General features: G+C 36.7%; 1 pseudogene; it reads right to left on the bottom strand.

The window, feature by feature from the left end:
• Positions 1-1,447: 1,447 nt before the first annotated feature.
• Positions 1,448-2,570, bottom strand: LOC148695239 (uncharacterized; annotated as a pseudogene).
• Positions 2,571-10,919: the final 8,349 nt, after the last annotated feature.

Here is a 10,919-nt window from a genome sequence, read left to right as displayed (position 1 = left end):
TAGAGAGAGTCCTTTTAGGATATAGAATTCGTACTAAATCGAGAGAATCCCAGATGATTTCTAGAATTAGATATTAGGAGTGTGGTTACTTGCAGCATATGCCAAATCCCTAGATTGTAGGAATCTCTAAGAATATAGAAAACTTGACTGATTTCATATGATTAGTTTATGTATCTTGCGGAGCAAGAATGGTCAATCTCAGTTAAGTCAACAGACTTCACCCACTTATCCAGAATAGGGTGACGATGGCATCGTTCATTTGTCTAGCAGCTATATGATAAAGGCTATCGAGTCCTTGACCAGCCTTATGAGGTACTTGTATTTCCATCCATTTTACTCTGACCCTGAAAAATTGTGGTCTTAGAATATGCACAACCATGTGAATTATTCGGCCAAACACACAATTCCTAAGCTATTATATTTGGAGAATGGCATAAATAGAAGGTATTCATTGTCACAATCGCGTTCTGAGTTAATAATATAATGTTATTTATAAATTTTTCTCCACATAATATCATACTATTAGACTGAAATACTATGCAGTGATGAACTTGTTTCAAGAATACAACGTTATTTACTAGCTTATGTCCTCATGCAGTCACTCAGGGTCGGTCTTGAGAATTTGGGGGCCCTAGGAGAATTTTCAAAATTGGGCCCTAATATTCTTTGATTTCTAGTTCTTTGTACATTGATATGTATAAGAAAGAATTCGTTAAATACATAAATATTCTATTTCCACATCCAATAGCATTAAAAATTAATATAAAAAGAAGATAAATATACAAACATTACTTAAACATTAAACGTCTCATGTTTTTAGACTCAAATGTGTAGTCAAGAGTCTAAGATTGAGAGTGAAGAACAATAAAACTTGATTGATGAGTATAATAAATTCAACAACGCCAATTGTTTCTTTTGTGTTTCTCATAGGGAGATTGGGAAGTTGAAAGAAAAAGAGATTGCAAAGGGAATTGAGTTTTATAACTTTATATGCATTTGGACAGATGGATTATGAGTTGGACAGATGGATTGGCAATAAATTTTTGAAAAGTAAGAAAAATTTAGTGACTAAAAAAGGCTGTGTTTTGAACTCAACACGCCAAAGAAAAAGAAAGCCGAACATTTCCACTTCACCAACAAATGAATTATATCTCTTACTTTTTTTTTTTTTTTTTTTTTTTTGTAATTATATGTTATTTACAAGATGTAAAATTTTTTTGGGGGCCCCTTTGAAGTGGGGGCGCCTACTTGGGCTACCCTCAGGGCCAACCCTAAGAAATTGGGGGCCCAAGGCAAGCCTTCGAGTGGGGGCCCTAAAATTCTTTGACACCCGACTTGTTGTACATTTATATGTATAAGAAAATGTTTCGCTAAATACATGAAAAAAGTTCATTTCTACATAAAAAATCATTGGAATTCATATCCAAAGAAGAAAGATATGCAAACATTACTTAAATATTGCACGTCTCGCATTTTTAGATGCAAATGAACTAATTAAGTTTACATAATCTAACTTTGCAACCAATTCCTTTTCAATTGACAAAATAGCTAACCCATTCAATCTTTCTTGTGACATAGTTGATCAAAGATACGATTTGATCAACTTTAATTTTGAGAAACTTCTTTCTGCAGAGGCAATTGTAATTGGTATGGTTAACAAAATATGATAAGCAACCCATGCATTTGGGAAATAACCATCCATTTGTCTTATATATTTCAGCACTTCCATTGCCCGATTTATTTCCTTTGGCAAAGTTTCTCGCAAGATTCTTAGCTCTATAAATAAGTCTTTTCCATCAATATCAGAATGTTCACCATGTTTTAAAAATCCTTCAAGATTGATACAAAATGTCACATCCCGGCCCGGGGCAGATCACTTCCCGGGCCCACTCCACCACCGTAGCACGATATTGTTCGCTTTGGGCTTACCATTCCCTCACGGTTTTGTTTTTGGGAACTCACGAGCAACTTCCCAGTGGGTCACCCATCATGGGATTGCTCTAGCCCCCTTCTCGCTTAACTTCGAAGTTCCTACGGAGCCCGAAGCCAGTGAGCTCCCAAAAGGCCTCGTGCTAGGTAGGGATGAGAATATACATATAAGGATCACTCCCCTGGGCCATGTGGGATGTCACACAAAAACCCTTCAAGCTATCATTGTCTACATCTTTTAACTTCTTCAAATTAAACAAAAGCCTAAAAGTTTCTTCGTATTTCTGAAATTGTTCAAACCTGATATGAAGTGAAGTACGAGCTTGATCAATTATATAAATAAAGTAATCAACTCTAAAAGCTTCAATTGCTGATTGTGTTGCCGCTTCGCTAGCACTCTCATCAAACTGTTTCTTTCTTCGAATGATGCGTTTCTCAAGAAAAATAGGCTTAATCCCCAATTCACTTGCTATTTTCTTAGCTTCATTCATTGCCTCTTCAAATCCAGTTTCTCTATACTGATCAAGAACAGATATAAGCCCTTTCAATTGATTAATAGCAACATCAATATATATGTCTTCTTTTTGAAGAGTTTTGCTAACAATATTAATAGCAAACAACAATTCATGCCAAATAACCATACCTAACAAGAACTCAAAATTCTTCAGCTCATAGATTGCTAGGGATTCGGCTTCACTCTTTAACTTAGGATCTTCACTAGTATTTGCCAAGTGAATCAAAGCATCTCTTATATGTTGAGCACTTTCTCTTATGGGTTTAACGCTTTCAATATGACTTTCCTAACGAGTTTGTAACAACGGTTTGAGGTTGTGACTTCCTTGCACATGATCTGTAAAAACTTTCTATCGCTTTGTTGAGGATGAGAACAATGTATATATACGTTGTACCACTCCAAAAAGAGACATAGCTTTAGGGCAACAGTTGACCATATCACAAAGTGCAAGATTAAGGCTATGATAGCCACATAGAGTGCATAATGCTCTAGGATTTATTTCAAGCACTCTGTTTTACATGCCTTTATTTTTGCCTTTCATATTTGAACCGTTGTCATAACCTTGTCCCCTTATGTCATCAACATCAAGTTTAAGAGTGTTCAATGCACCTAAAAGCAAATCAAATAATGCACGCCCCGTTGAGTTATGTACATTCAGAAATTCAAAAAAGAATTCTTCAACCTTTATTGGAGTTTTTGTAACATCTACACACCTTATTATAAAAGACATTTGATCTTCACGACTGACATCTGGAATGCAATCAAGTATCACTGAAAAATAATTTGCTTCTCTGATTCTTGCTATGATTTCACTTTTGACCTCACTTGCCAACAATTGTATCAATTCATTTTGAATCTTGTGACTAAGATAATGGTAATGAGTCTCATGTGTATCAAAACGCCCAATGTGCTCTTGCATTGTAGGATCAAATTCAGCAATCATTTCAATCACATTTAAAAAATTTACATTATTCTCTTCATACAGCTTTTCATCGTCTCCACGAAATGCCAAAGTAACTTTTGCAAGTCTTTTCACAACATAATTATCCTCCATAACACTTGTCTCCAATGTCCCTTTTCTTTGCTGATTTGTTGTTGCACACTTTCATCAATTGTTTTACATTTTTGCAATCTCCTTTCCAATTCAATCCATTCACTCATGTAATGAATGTGTTCCTTGCTAGTTTCATGAGTTGTAAGCCTGTGACCAATATTCTTCCAATCCTTAAAACCCTCATTATCTAGGTAAGTCTTGATTCCAATTTGCTTGAATAACTTGCAACAAAAACAAAATACTATCCAAAGAACATGAGTACACTAGCCACTTCCTATCTTGCTTCTCCCCATTAGGCAATTTTCTAATGTAATGTACAGAAGAAAAATGCCTATCTGAATTATTTTTCGGAAATGCGACATCATCAACTCTTTTAGGACCTCTTTCCAATAACATGTCCCTAAGATTTTGATCAATCTTATCCCAATTCCGTGGATCATCAATATTCAAAGGAAAGACAATTTCATTATCTTTACCATTCTCATTAGCGTGATCATGTTCAATGTCAGTCTCAATCAGAGGTTCATCTTCTTGCACTTTACTACCATCGTCATATATAGGCTCATATCGCTCATCTTGCTCTTTGTTATCAGTCTCAGTCGTGAATTCATCTTTCTCCTTATTACTGTCACGATTCCCTTGTTCCTTATTTACTGAACTATCATCTTGTTTCTTGAAAAACTTACTAAGAGATCCAGCCTGAGACTTTATTAATGCTTCTTCCGTTTTCCTTATTTCTTCTTTTTTGACACCCAGAGAGATACTTTTTGTTTCTGTTAGTGGGCTTACTAATTCTAATAGGAGGCATGATAACCAACTCTTTTTTAATCAGGAAATCACAACCCCACAATCAACAATCAACTCAATATTCTGTAAACAACAAATTGACAGAGAAAAAAACTAAAATTCAAATTTCACCCACTACCCCAAAACAAAAGTTTGATACAAATGACATAACACAAAATGAGGCGCATAAAAAATACGGTAAAATTCAACATCGAAACTTTGCATTATCTTGAACCAAAACTAGTTTGGAAGCAAAAGTAACCAACCTTGTTAAGTGCATCCATAATCCAATTATCTTCTTGAAGGGATTTAACCACTTTGTTAAGTGCATCCACAAGTTCGAATTTTATAACTGCAATATAGACACTTGACAAGTGAATACTCTGATTTCGCATAAACAATACGCATTAAAATAAACAAATCATAAACCTTAGAATCAAAAATCCTAATTATATTTACAAACACAACACTCACAAATTAAATTATAGAAAGAAAAAAAAGCAGAAGAGAAGAGAAGCATTGATCGGTGAGGTTACCTAACCTCTATAAGTGGGAAAGAACCGATTCGCAGGCGTAGACTCGCCTTGCACTTGCTACCAGTATGTTGTGTGTTAAATTCCAAAAAAATAGTTGAATTGTTGCTAAAGTTGCACCCCACCTCAAGACACTTTGTATGCCAAGTTTCAAGACAATTGTATGATTTATATTTAAATATTTTATTAAATTCAAACTCTAAATATATATATATATATATGCACATATTTTTAAAAAAAAATTTTGGGCCCCCCCACCCCCACCCTATTGGCACTCCAAAATTCTCATTCTACATTCCAAACTTTCTATATTTGGAAAGAAAAATACACTTGCGAAGAGTGTAGGATGAGAGTTTTGGAGTGTCAATAACACTTATATATATATATATATATATATATATATATATATAAAATAAAAAAAAATATTTTTGGGGGGGTGGGGGGAGGGGGACGCCTACTCGGGCCACTCTCAAGATCAGCCCTGGCTTATGTCAACAATTACTATGATATGTAGAGGCTTGTCAAAGGTGGCTACGTACAAGAAACTGTAAAGTAATGTTAAAGATTGCCAAGACTTGTCAACTAAGGCAATTAATCGAGCATTGGATGCGCTCACACACAAGAAGATAGAAGTAAGACATGGATGTAAAAGTAGAAGGTGGAGGTTGTAATTTAGTTTGCCCGAGCTGTTTATAGGGTCAAATACAATAAATGTACAAATGTACATAGGGTTTTGAAGTTGTTGGGGTCATGCACAACCAATGACCCCATGCGACTCCACCACTGTCATATATGTGGATGCAAATTTTTGTTTTCTTATTCTTGGACAAAATTGCACCTACAAAACAATTAATGCCTCATGCGCCCATGATGAATTTGGGGGGGGGGGGCTTTGGCCGAAGAACCTCCGATGGTAAAGTTAGAATTTGAGGAAAACGTGTTTAGAGAAATTTGGAGAATTTTGCAAGAGAGTTGAGATTAGAAGGTGGTGTTTATAGGGGTGTGGCAGGCCCATTTGGAGAGATGGGAACTGGCCACATTTGCTGGTTTTTGGGTGTAATTGCAAGATATTATGTCAAAATAATATCTTGCAATCAATTAAGAAATTAATTAGAAAATTAATTAATTAATTAGGAAATTAATCAATTAATTTAGGTAATTAATCCTATTTTGAATAAATAATTTGAAGGTTACCTTGTGGAGAGGATTTGATGAGGATGGATGAAATAGGTTTTGAATAAATACCTATTTTGATCACTTTTGACCTTGATTGAGTCGGGATTATCCGCTGCTTGCGCGTAGGAGTTCCGGTGTGCCTCGAGGGTAATTTTGTCTTTTTTACCCAAGAATCCACGTGTTGTCTCGATATTTTCTTAATTATTTTTGGCTCCACAAATGCCTCTACACCTGTTGGGCTGCTCGCAAGAAAGGGCAACAGGTGTAAAGATCTTCTTGCATTAGGAAACATAGGATTGTTTCTTATTTTGATGTAGATTCCCTCTTTAATAGGAAATTAGATCTTTCTAGGAAAGGGAGATAAATTTCTCCCAAAGTTTATTTAAGTCTACCTTAAGTAGATTATTAAATCAACTTTAGAGAGCAATTATTCTACCCTACAAGAGAGAGAGAGCTAGAGGATATTTGTTCCCTCTCCCCTTGCAATATTCTACACTTGCCTGTGCAAATGACAGTCTTTCGTTGTTTCCTTTGTTTTCATGCCACACCAAGATAAGAAGAAATTAATTTTTCCTTGTCTTTGTAATTTTTAGGAGCCTTGAGGCTTGAAATTTGGCTCAATGGGGGTCGAGGATGTGTGAAAAAGAGCTTGGAGAAGTCACAGAATTGTTGCCATGAGTGGTAAAGTGCGGCGTGGTGGCGGCTCGGCTCGGCTTAGGCCGAAGGTTGGCGTGGTTGGGATTGGCTAGGAAGCTGGGCTGGATGAATAGGCTTCGGCCTGCAAGAAGGAGTGGAATAAGGAGGCGTGGGGCACTAGCCACTTTTGCTTCTATTTGGGCCGTGGGGTCTGCGGACTGAGGAAGTTTCGGGCCAGGCCGTAGAGCTTGGCATAGTTGCTGGCCTTTTGTGGCTTGGGCAATGAGTAGGCTTTTTTTTATTTTATTTTATTTTATTTTGAATGCTAGGCTCGGGCCCGTGCATGAGAGGTGAAAGGGAGAGTAGTGGGCTGCTGGGCTTGGCCCGATTGATTGGACCAAAGATTGCTTCATTTTTTTTTTTTTGGTGGCTAGGCTTATGCCCGTGCCTGAGGGAGAAGAGAGAGAAAGGCCGAAAGCCTTGTTCGGCCATGCCTTTGTAGATTTTTTTTTGTGTGCAGCCGTCTAACGAATTTTCATCGCGTCTTTGTAGAATTTCTTCAAGCATGTCTTCCTCAAGCCACAAGAATGACGATGGTGTGTCGCCATTGTATCATCAAGGTGAATCCTTGAGCAAGATGGGCTACTTCAAGGATGCTTACTTCAAAATTAGCTCCGACGATTCATTTAGATACTTCCTTGAGACATATAGGCATGCCATTCCGTCTAGGGTGTATGTGAGACACGTCAAAGAAAGTAGCAGCCGTGAACTATGTGGTCGAAATCAGAGAGCCATCAAGTTCCATCCTTATTACTTCATATTGGGATTCACTTTTTCCATGCAACGTTTCTTCCAAAAGATGCTCTACTCCATGAAGTGTGCCCCTGCCCAATGTTCTTCCAATGCGGTTCGCGTGATGGTGGGATTTCACAATCTAAGCCAATTCTTTGACTTGGATTTGACTGTCAATGAATTTTGGTATTTCTTTGACATTGGCCACATTGAAGGAGTTAGGTAGCTGCGATCTCGCCATAAGCTCTTTGACCACTCAAGTAAGGGTAACCATGACTGGGCCAAGGAGACTTTGGAGATAAGCGGAGAATGGGAGTCTGATTTTTCCTTATAGTTGCATGTTCCAACAGTCTTCATCCCTAGTAAGTAGACTGCTTAGTCCTTCGGCTACTTTGTACTTTTGTTAGGCTACTTTCTGGTTTACTAATCATCTTTCTCCGTCCTTGTAGATTCAGAATTCGACTCAACTCCTCAAGCTTCTTTAAATATGAAGAAGGTATATGTTGTCCTCGGTATCCCTTCCAAGTACTATGAGTAGTCTTGGTTGCTTAGTCCTCTTCACTGGGAGAAATGTGGGTTGCCCTCGAAAGAGAAGATAAAGCGAATCAAGGCTAAGGCATTAGCTTATCCAATCACCATTGTGGAGCCTGCTGCGAATGAAGGTGGGAAAAATAGACATTCTTCGCCTGCTTAAGAGATGTCGGCTAAAAAAAAGCAAAAGACTTCTTCCGCTGCTCGAGAGGGTTCGCCAGTTGCCCTCAAGCTTGTGATCAACTTGACTTCCTCCAAGGGTGAGAATGATGAAGCTGCTAAATTCGTGCTGGTGACGCATGTCGTTCTGAAGGTGGCTAGTTTGATTGCTGATAGGATTGCTCAACGTAAAAGTTCCGATGTGCCCTCAATGCCAAAATTTATGCCTAAACATCCGTCTGGGGCTAAGTCTAGTTCACATTCGAATAGGCTTGCTACTATAAAGAGCAACAAGATGCCTTTGCTTGCTAAAGTGGTGCCAAAACTCATTCCTTCCATTGCTAAGACCAACTTGTCTGTTGATAAGAAGGAGACTGCTTGTGTGGGCAGTTGTGAGAAATCCACAAAGTCTGCTTCTGGAGAAACTGCTAAGATTTGTGTGCTCTTGAAACCAGATCAGCTTGAATACATGGATGTGTGTGCCAAGTTTATTGATGGCGTCAAAGGGGTTGTTGGCCTAAGTTCCTTTGCGAAGCGCATGACTGAGTATATGAGGACTGCTCTGCTGGTTATGATGCAGAAGACGACGATTCTAGCAGCCGAGTCTATGCTCCTTGATCAAGAGGATACCAAGGCTGCCAAGGAGGTGGTAAGAATTATGGAAGCCGAATCTTATTCCTCGACCGAGAAAGTCAAGAAGTTAGAATTTGAGCTTGCTGCTTTGAAAAAGTCTAATATCTCTGTGAGAATCCAAATTTTTTTTTAATTAGTTAGTAGTTCAAGTGTTTGATTTAACTCTCTAAATTATATAGTTTAGACTAATATGTAAATTGGTTCATATATTTGAGATTCATTATATATATTATATACTATATACTTTTAACAAAAAAAGAAAAAGAAGACAAATACAATATTTTGTTATTAATTTATTGATTTATATTTTTTTTATTGTTTCCTTCTGCTGGACGACAACTCCAATAAGGAGTTCACAATCTCCTTATCTCCTTTAGTCTAAAAGGGGAAAAAGAAACCCTAGCTTTTCCTCTCTTCGAATTTCAGAAGCAAGAAATAAGTTTTTTTTTTCTTTTGGTCTTTGAGTCTTCAATTCCATACTTATCTATAGTCAAATTGGAGTAGCCAACAAGTAATTCATAAGGTAAGTTTGTTTTTGTTTCCTTATGACTGTACATTGAGCTTATGTTTTACATGCTTCTTTCTCTCTTACCACCACACAGGAATTTGAAATTAGGAGGTGTGTTATTTTCATTTGCTAGGATTTTCATCTCAATCTAGTTACCATGTGGGTAGTCAGGTAAATCCTCCTCTTACTGCTAGTAAGCAGGAGGTGTTCAATTTTTGTGGCTTGGTGGCTTGTGTCACCTGAGCGTTAGTTCCAGGAGAGCTTGTGGAGTCGATGGAAGCAGGAGGTAGAGGTCTAAGAAGCAGGTGGTGAAGCGTCTAGAGTTAGGTATCATGATTGTTAGGGATAAGTACGAGTTTTTAGCCAGTTAAAAAGAAACAAAAACCTGTATAAATAGGGAGTCAATAGTTCTTTTGAGAATCAACAGTAATATAAATGCCAGCCAAAAAGCTTTATAGTTTCAGAAGGCTAGTGAAGGAGAAAGGATGCTAAGAGTTGAAGTATTTTTCTTTTGGTTAGACTTCTCATTCCTTTTATTTGTTTCATTTCTATTTTAGGGGGGCTTTGAAGAGGTTGGTTAATCAATAGTCAATCTCTTTCAACCAAAAACCCTCATAATTTTTTTTATAGAATGTTCAGTTTCCCTTTTGATTTCAAATATAATTATGTTCTGTTACTGTTTAAAATAGAGAGCTTTCATAAACTCAAAAAGAAAAAGTCTTTTAGGTTGAGGTTTTGGTTATGGATTGGTATGAAGGAAGAGATGTTAAGGTGAATTCTTGAATCATGAAACTGTTGAACTAGTCATCCAATTCAATAAACAAATTTTGGTGTTGGAAACGAGTTTTGATTGTAATAATATATTTAGATATTATTGTGGATTCGTACAGATATCCAATATTAATTTTGCATAACAAATTTCCACCATACAAAAACTTTTAGTTTTAAAACTATTTTTACTAGAAAACTGAAGTATGTTTTGTTTGGGTTATTATTATACATACTTATTAAAGTATGTATTCTACAAAGTCTATTTATAATACGAGTTATATTGTATGCTTAAATAGTGATAGTTTATACTTTGAATAGGAACTCACGAGTTGGACCAAGATACTTGATCAGTTTGGCAGTTACGTGGACTTACATTGTAGCTTTGGAACCAGGTAGGGGGTGCTTGGGAAACCTTATAAATATTTATTTGTTTATTATCTTATTAATACATATTGATTGATATTTATCTCTGTGGTTGGATTCATAAATTCATTGCCTACACGATTACTTGGATGGATTGATATACATGTTTTTCATTCATTTGTTAAACAATGAACTGATTACCTTGAGTTGAGATTCTTGCGAAGGAGATAGGGAAATGGGCATTGAGGAAGGCTTTTGTGTAGTTGAGCCTAATTCTTAGCAGGTACCAAGTCTCAGGCTAGCCCCAAAGTGCATAATAATTTAAGGGTAATACGGGACTGGCGAAAGGGAATTAGGCATGAGCACTAACAAAGGGAAAATAAGGTGTTTGGGTTTAGGTTAATAGGGTTTGAAGAGAGAAACTTTGTGCATTCATACATATCATTTTTCTAATGTGTTTTAACTACATAAAAATAATATACTCATGGTTATATATATATATATATATATATATTGAGGTATAATGTCCCTACT

This window comes from Pyrus communis, chromosome 8, assembly GCF_041283825.1.
Source record: "Pyrus communis isolate YQ-2024b chromosome 8, ASM4128382v1, whole genome shotgun sequence".
Lineage (NCBI taxonomy): Eukaryota > Viridiplantae > Streptophyta > Magnoliopsida > Rosales > Rosaceae > Pyrus > Pyrus communis.
This window is presented reverse-complemented; position numbering and strand designations above follow the sequence as displayed.